General features: G+C 29.3%; 1 pseudogene; it reads right to left on the reverse strand.

Moving 5' to 3' along the window:
• Positions 1-503: 503 nt before the first annotated feature.
• Positions 504-8,090, reverse strand: LOC130815193 (desmethyl-deoxy-podophyllotoxin synthase-like; annotated as a pseudogene).
• Between the last annotated feature and the right edge of the window lie 255 nt (positions 8,091-8,345).

Below are 8,345 nucleotides of genomic sequence, written 5' to 3' on the forward strand. Positions count from 1 at the left end.
AAATTCGATAACTTGGCTATAGTGGTGATGGTGTACATATGGTAAGTTGATGGATATAATTTGAAAATATAAAATTTTAAGGTTGTAATTTGCAAAAGTCTTAAATTTAAAGTTGCAGCTTATAAAAAATTCTTAATGTAAAATGTGTTTTCCACCAATGTAAATTTTTTGTGCCTTTTTAATAGGGGTTTATATTTTAGATTGTTACAATTTGTGTAAAGGCTTTGCACATCTTTTGCACCATAACACACCATATAAAAGACATAATTTTTTTTTTCATGTAATAATTGTAAGATAATTATTATATAGTCTAACTCATTTATGATATTTTGAAAGTTCACATCAATTCTAAAATACTTTATCAGTTCATATTTTTAGAAGAATAGGTGCAAACTCAATAGAGTAGGGAAATTATAAATTAGCAAGAATACATGCCTGCCACTAACTACAATATAAGCCCTTATTTTAGTTACAAATATCATGATATGTTAATGGAAATATAACTAATTATAAGGAATGGGAATAGCAAACAAATTGTTTTTCCTTCTTATTGTCAAACCATAAGACTCATCCATATCTAAGTCTTCAGGCTGACTTCCATTGGGAAACTTCCAATCAAAATGGTATAGCAATGTGGCTAATGTTAGCTCAACATTAGCTATTCCAATTCCAAGTGTCATACGAGGACACCTTCTTCTCCCAGCACCAAATGGAATTAATTCGAAATTATTTCCTCTAGAATCAATTGAACATTCATCAAATCTTTCGGGATTAAATCTATCAGGATCAAGCCAATATTCAAGATCTCTTGCAATTGCCCACGCATTGATAACAACTCGAGTTTTTGGAGGAATATCATATGAAAATATTTGGCATCTCTCCATAGACTCTCTAGGGACTAACATTGGGACGGGAGGATGGAGTCTTAAGGCTTCTCTTACAAAAAATTTTAAGTACTTAAGCTCGTGTAGCTTCGACTCATCAACTACTCCCTTGTTTTGGTATGCTCGTCGTACCTCAGTTTGTGCCTTCTCGATTACTCTTGGGTTCTTTAGCAATTCAAACATTGTCCGTTCTAGTGTTGCTAAAGAATTCTCACTTCCACCGCCTAAAAGCTCCCGTTAATTACATATAAGTTCATCATTATTGTTAAAGAACCAATTCAACGACCAAAAGCTTAAGCTGATAGTTGCGGCCCTAGAATATGTTATATTCCCTCTGTAACAGACTCAAAATTCTTAATTTTAATCTTCCGATTAATTATTCTGAATTTTCAATTCAAATCTCTAATCCTTTGATTATCCATTTCAAACCATCTTTAATTTCTAAATCTTTTCTGATTTTGTAATTTCTTTCAAATATTAAACTTTAAAATAGTATTTTGTTTAAAATCTTTTTATAAACACTAAAATATTATTTTATTATTTTATAGTACGAAAAGTAAAATTTTATTATTATGTTCACGATTTTGTAAAACGTTACTTTTTAACTTTCTTCCTTAAACTAACATTACTACTTATTATTTTAACCTTATAATTTTGATATAATTATTTTATACATAAAAATGAGTCGTATTTTTATTATTAACATTAAGTATAGTTTGAGCAAAATTTTAAATAAACTACATATTTTAATGATCAAATTTACCTATTATTTTAAAGTATATTCACTTGTACATACTAGAACAAAATTTTGATGAACCAAAAATCCTTTCTATGGTAACCTATGATGTTCATCACTTACACAAGCTATCACTATTTCCTTACACAAGCTAACCTTCTTCTACACTCCAAACTCTTACACATTCACTTACACACTCCAACTCTTACACATTCACTTACACACTCTAAATCACTTACACAAGTTAACCTTCTTCTATACTCCTAACACTCTTTTTCATACAATCTAATGATCTACAAAGTTGCCCATACCCATTATAAATACCCCCTTAGCCATTAGATCACTTACACCACCATCATCAAATTTTTCTAACATTCTTTCTTATATTTCACTTCATTAAAATCTTACTACATTAATACCTTTATTAATTGAAGAAATTAAAGAACATGGAGCTTAGAACACTCTTTATTTAGCTTAAATCATCATCACTATTTTGGGAGTTGGGATTAATTATCTTTGGAGCATTATTATTTATCTTGGAGGATCTTATTTCTTATTATTTTTCGAATTGGTACTTAATACTGATCCTTGGTGTTAGTATGGTATAACTTCTTACCCTACTCTTTTTGTGGAATTTTACATTATATTTACTTTATAATATGCAAAGTATGAAATATGTTGATATATTTTAGTGGAAGTTAGTTTAATGAAATTATGATCAAGATTATATTAAGTATGTATATGCTAAAAGTATTTTTAGTATGTTAATTTAATAATCTTTGAACAAGTTTAGGAAGTTGAGTGCATAATTATATTCTAGTGATATTAAGCATGATTTATGTTATAAACTAGTGCTAGTATGTTTATGAGTTATGTGTTACATTAGAAATGTTATTATGTTTAAGAATTTGTTTTATGTTAGAATTTTGTATTAATATGTTTATGTTAGCCTTCAAACTAGTTTATAAGGTAGTAAGTTATTTTAAGAACATATTTTACTAAGTATGATTATATTAAGAATATTGTTATTATACTTTATTCTGAGATTTAAGTTTATCCTTAAAGTTATAGTAAATTTCTAAGTTATTGTGTAAAGTTTTTATTTTATTTTAGTGGTTATGTTAATTATTTAAATCTTGAATTTACTATAACAAATTTAATGAAGTTGTTTTGTTAGTGAAAAGGGCTCCAAAATACTCATAGGCCATTCGACCATTATCATATTAAAAAGAAAAAGAGTTTGATTTATTTTTTTATATTATTACAAGCTATTCTGTGATAATATTAAAATAAAATCTTAAAAGTTAACTTTGAGAAAGCTTTATAAGTTATTAAATATTGAAGTGATTTTCTTGAATATATGAGATTTCATAATTAAAAAAAATAAAAAATAATTTTTGTGACATTTAATTACTATTTAGTACAATTTAATATTTTATCTTCTAACTATTTGACCAAAATTTATATTAAAGTTTGATTTTGTGAGGAGAATAAAGTTTTATTTATTTTAAAGTTGGAAATTTTGATTTTGGGAACTTATTTCAAGAGAAATAGATTTTAGTAGCTACTTGTGGAAAATATTAATTTGAATACTATTAATAAAATATTAAGTTATTAGTGTGAATTTAGTGACCTATTAAAATAAAGTTATAAATAAAATTTAATGTGTAAAAAATTAAGCAATGAACATATAAAGACGTAAAGGTAAATTAAACGTTATGATTAAGAATTATATTAAATAAACGAAGTTACCATTTAGGTTGGTCAAATTCAAATTCAAAGTCAACTTGGAGTAATAAAAATGTGATGTACTTGTGTGAAATGTATTGATTGAATGACCCTGATAGTAAGGTAATGTCGAACCATGGACCGACATGTAAAATCCCGGCGTCCGTGTTGGCCGGCACGTAAAATGCGATGTAAGACAAGGGGTTCGCTATCTATCCTGTAGATCTCGAGTATAAATATTGTATTGAAGGGGTGATAACTCCCACCACAATTAGGGTTTAGGACAATGGTTCTCACCTAACCAGACCCTTACATATATCAGGTGTCATATTGATGTGCTTGTTGATCAGTGATAAACTTGATTAGTGTTGATGCTATGATGCATGGTACGGTTATGAGTATTAACCAAATGAACTTACTAACAATTCGGCATTTTGAGACTTCCGTAATATTTTTTTGTATTAAACATTATTATTAAATGTTAATTATGTATCGAGATTGCCGCTCTTATACACCCTCTGTCATGTATAGACTGCATTAAAGAGGAAAATATTGTTTTTTAAGAAAAAGGTGGATAATAGTAATAAATAAAGAGAGAAAATGAATTGTGTGGATGAAATTAAAAGAGATTTAAAATATACGGATGGGATTAAAAGGAAGTGGTGGGCCATCATCTAAAAATATAAATGATACAAATTAAGTGGGACGGATCAAAATGACAAATGCTGCAAATTTAATTGGACGGAGGGAGTATACTCTAAGATGCCCATTCACACAAAATCCCTTGCGGATAGAAGTGTGGATGCAGCACATACCCTCATTACACCTGACACTAATTATTCCACTCTAAATGATGGCTGATTGAGATTTCAAACTATGACTTTTTATCACACGGGCTCTGATACCATGTTAAGAAACCAACTAAACTAAAAGCTCAAGTTGATGGTCGCAACCCTTGAATAATACTCCATGTTATATACTCTAACAATCATTATGATTCATGATCATCATCCTAGTACTACTCAATTCACATAAACTATGATCAAGGTCTAAATTTATATGCTCTTAGATAATGTATTTTTTTCAATTTATACTAGCTTAACTGTTTATAGGCCTAATAATATTCACAAAATATGTGTATATTTATTCATTTAGAACATATATGTAGATGTAATGATGTACAAAATGTAAAAATCTTACCAATACAACTCCCTTAATGTTACTAGTTGTTAGAGCAAAGTCATCAGGATTATCCACAGTATCCTTGTGATATTTCAGAAGAACATCTATTAGATCTTCCTCTTGTTTGCTTTGTTTCTCTTAGACTGGTGCTCAGCTATAATAGGATCAAGTATCCTATCAGATTCCTTAGTAAACTTCTAGAACTTTCCTTTACTAAGTGTCTGAAGCAATTTAATAGAAGAGTAAACATCTGCTGGGCAGAAACCAGTGCAAGTTTGTGTTACTCCTGCTGTTAATGCTCTTAATGCTGCTTGCTCTTCTCCTTTTGTACCAAAAGTTGCCCTGTAGTATACACCCAATTGTTAATACTTTTTCTATCAAGTTATTTAGTGTTTGGCTATTGGCTGTTGGTTTTTTTAGTTGGTTTGTTTGACCAACTGGAAATGTTGGCTGTTTTTGTTGGCTTTTAGAGCTAGTTGAAAAACCTAGCTGTTTGTGGAGATGTTTGGTAAATTTGAATATTGGTTGTTGGCTGTTTATTATAGAAAAAGTGAGTCAACAAGCCAAAAACCCACTAAAAAGCTAGTTGGGGCAACTTTTTCATTTTGGTTTAAAAGCCATCTTTTCAGCTCCTTTAAAAGTCATTTACTAAACACTTTTTTTGACTGTTTAACCAACCAACAAACTAAAAGCCAAAAGCCAATCAAAAAGCTAAGGACCAAACACCCCTTAATATTATCTTTCATTTTTTAATAGCTATACTTTTTCAAAAAGTTTTCATATAAAAGTGAAAAATATAGCTATTTAAAAAAAATGACACTCCTCTAGTGGCAAAAATAAAGAGAGAAATAATGAATCTATAGCAAACCTTGTTAGTTGTTAAAGTATATAATATATTCAAGAGCCTCAAGTATCACCTTAAGCTTTTGGTTCAGTTGGTTCTTTAACATGGTATCAGAGTCAGGTTGATAAGAAGTTACGGGTTTGAATCTTAATCACCCCTCATTTAAAATGAATATTCAGCGTCAGGTATAAGAAGTCATGTGATGCATCCACACTTTTAGCCTAAAGGGCTCTCGTGTAAAGGAGTGTATTACAGTATATAATATATCCTGAAGCCTCGACCATCAACTTAAACTTTGAATTGAGTTGATTCCTTAACAAACCCTTATCATAACAATGTGCATTGATAATCTTTTAGTTACCATGTTAACTAATAATTATCGTAATTCAATATTGGTAATTTCTTACAATTGCTTATATTTCTATGAAATTGCACATTATTTAGGTAAATGTTTCAATTACTTTGCATTTTTTGAATGATTTTAATGTTTTTTATGTATCATGTCCATAAATTTATATCTCTTATCTATATTATTCACTAATTTATTTTAATTATTATTCTTAAACTCCAAATTAATATTAAACTAAAAAAGATTTCATGGGGTGAGACTTGAGGGTACTATTGCTTAGCAAAAAGTAGTTGAAATTTGAAGAGGACATGATGAGATATTATGTAGCTGGGGGCATCCTCCTCATTGTCACCTATTATGGACTGTTTATTAGAGAAAATTTAGAGTAATAGGTCAAAATCAAAAAAAAAAAATTGACTTTTTAATTAGCTTAGAGCAATCTTAATAGGGAGAAAAATTTGTTCATGTCATGCAGGTTTGTTGACATTTTTTTTCTTTTCATCATATATATCCTTTTAATTATTTTACAAAATTCACATATTATTTTCAAAAAAGAAATTTACCAAAAATCTAGAAACATTTTTCTCTACAAATAGAGATCTATTATGTAATTTTTATTTAGACAAAAAAAATTAGTTTTTTTAACTAGGATAAGTGAGAAAAGATAATGAGATTTAATTGTATTGTTTGCTATTAAGAGAACGTTTTTCATTTGTATATTTAGTTGATGTGGAGGATAGAGAAATAAGAAAAGAGAGTGATGAAATTTTTATTTGTGTTCATGCTCTTAAAAATGATATATATTTCTACTAAATACTTTTTTTGTTGTTTGACCAACTAAAAAGCCAATAAAAAAACTAATTGCCAAACCCTATTACATGTCCAATCCCTAAAAGTAAATTATTTTAGATTTTCTTTATATTGACTTTCGTAACTTTAATTTTGTACCATATAACTCAAAAACTCTCATATATTTAAATTATATAATGTAACATAATGAAATAAAAGGAGTAAGTAAAAATAAAATTACACTCGTGTTCCTAGATAATAATATTTCTATATAAAACATTTACATAGTAACTAAACCCATAATTTCAAGTGGGGAAACTAATTCTTCTACAATGAAAATCAAACAATAATCACATATAAATGAAAGAAACAAGGCTTACAAATTACTGACCCGAGCCAATATTCCCAGTATTATTTTACGTAAAAACAAATTCTTACAAAAGTATTATAGCCCTAACTTAAAGAATTGAGTGAACTGATAATCTTTCAACAAGATAAATTTTAAAAAAATTTTATATGCTAAATTTATATTAGTTGAGTTATAACACTTATATAAAACGTGTCGGTAGAGTGAAGCTTTCTCAAATTCAACAAGAATTTATACAGTGAATGAAGAGTCAAGAAACCAACTCAATTAAAAACTTAAGCTAATGGTTAAAATCACAGAATATGTCATATACTCCAACACGCCCCCTCATATGAGAGTTTTTAGGACTAGAAATGTGGGTCTAGCACAAACCCTACTCATAACTAACATACTGAATATTTCGCTTTAAAAAGGTGGTTGAATATTTCGCTTTAAAAAGGTGGTTGAATATTTCGCTTTAAAAAGGTGGTTGATATTCGAACTCGTGACCCCCTTATCACATTGGCTCTGATACCATGTCAAGAAACCAACTCAACTAAAAGTTTAACCTTATGATTAAGGTTCGATAATATATTATATACTCCAATATTAATAGCTACCCCATTCGTAGTCGAAAAAATAGAGTAAATGTTACATACCTACACATTAGATCACAAGCAAGGACAAAGAACTTGTTACTAAGATTAACACTCGAACCAACTTCCTTATAAGTAACCTTCAACAAATTATTAGTTTCTTCTTCTCTTATAAACCTAAAAGATTCAACTCTTTTCAAAAGTAAACAACTCAAGAGTAGAAATCTTCCTAACTTGTCTCCAATACTCACCATAAGGAGCCAAACCAATATCCTTACAATCATAAAACACTTCCTTAGCAACCATCAACTCCGGACGGTTGCAAAACACCGAATCATGAGTCTTCATCACCTCTTTCGCCATCTCGGCTGACGACACCACGATTGTGGGTACTTGGCCGAGTTGCATCATCATGACTCGCCCATATTTCTTAGACAATTCGGCTAGGCGACGGTGTGGGTGTGTTTTTGGAAGAGACTAGGTGGAGATTGCCTATTATGGGTAGTTTTAGAGGGCCTAATGGTAATTTTGTGGGTGTTTTTTGCATGGATTTTGTAATGAATGTGAATAAAGTAAAAAATAAATAGTCCTATCATAAGTGGGTATTGTAGGATAGACTCCATTATTGTTGAACTCAATTGGGTTTTGAGGATTAATGTGATGGAAAAGAGGCATGTATGTGCCATTTTTATAGAGTCCACTCATATTTCCTTTTTGATTTTTATATTTTTATTATTATTGATTATTGATTGATTGGGGTTTCCATTACCATACAAATTTATTTATTATTTATAGAAAAATTTTTGTATGAAACCGTCTCACCATGAGCCACTGCAAAAAAGTCAATTGTGATGTAGTACTTTTGACACTTCATCAAAATGTCTTAGAATA

Source organism: Amaranthus tricolor, chromosome 6, assembly GCF_026212465.1.
Source record: "Amaranthus tricolor cultivar Red isolate AtriRed21 chromosome 6, ASM2621246v1, whole genome shotgun sequence".
In the NCBI taxonomy this organism is placed as follows: domain Eukaryota; kingdom Viridiplantae; phylum Streptophyta; class Magnoliopsida; order Caryophyllales; family Amaranthaceae; genus Amaranthus; species Amaranthus tricolor.